Genomic DNA, 791 nt, shown 5'->3' with positions numbered 1-791 from the left:
AAGGAGCTGCCCTTGTTGGACGTGCTGCAGAGCTGCCTCCCCTCCCCTCTGGGATTGCTCTGCTGTCAGTTAATTAATCCCTACAGTTTTGGATGTTTGGTGTTGGTGAAGAGAAGCTATAAAATACAAGCAGTTGTGGGTTGGTTGGTGGTTTTTCTTGCTTCCGTTTGCTTTGGGCTGACTGGGGGTGGAGGGGAAAAAAAACCCAGAAGTAAAGCTCTGAAACTCGAGCAGAGACGATGCGGGTGTCTGTTGGGGAGCACCGTGCTCAACAGCCCTTTAAAACTGTAAGTATTCGGGCAGCCTGGCCTTTGGGTGCCTTTGGCATCACTGGCTGGTAATGAAAGGAGACCCCGGCGCACGGGTGGGAGCGGGCAAGGGCGAGTGCTGCAGAGGAATGTTTACGAGCTTACACAGAACTGTTTACACAGCATTTAAGTTAATGTTTTATTAGGAGAAGCCTTCCGCTTCCTGGTTGCTAGGATAGCTGCAGCCTGCCCGGGGTGGGCACTCGCTCGCCGGTGCCGATGCCACCGTGGTAGGATGGCGCATTTTGTACCAAAGGGATGCAGTAAGGTCGCAAACTACCAGGGCAAGGGGACGCTTCCTTTCTTCTGCAGGAGCAATAAAGTTTATGTGGTGTTTCAAAGTCGTTTGGGTTGACGCTGAAGAGGAAGCGGCAGCAAAACCAGTCAGGAACCGGAGGGGACACGAGCTGCCCAGCAGCCCAAGCAGAGAAACCCCGAATGGCTGGGCAGGGCTCTTGGTGCACGCTGGGTGCGGGGCTGCTC

Source organism: Buceros rhinoceros, unplaced genomic scaffold (assembly GCF_000710305.1).
Source record: "Buceros rhinoceros silvestris isolate BGI_N320 unplaced genomic scaffold, ASM71030v1 scaffold33354, whole genome shotgun sequence".
Taxonomy (NCBI): Eukaryota; Metazoa; Chordata; class Aves; order Bucerotiformes; family Bucerotidae; genus Buceros; species Buceros rhinoceros.
Note: the sequence above shows the minus strand (reverse complement) of the source record.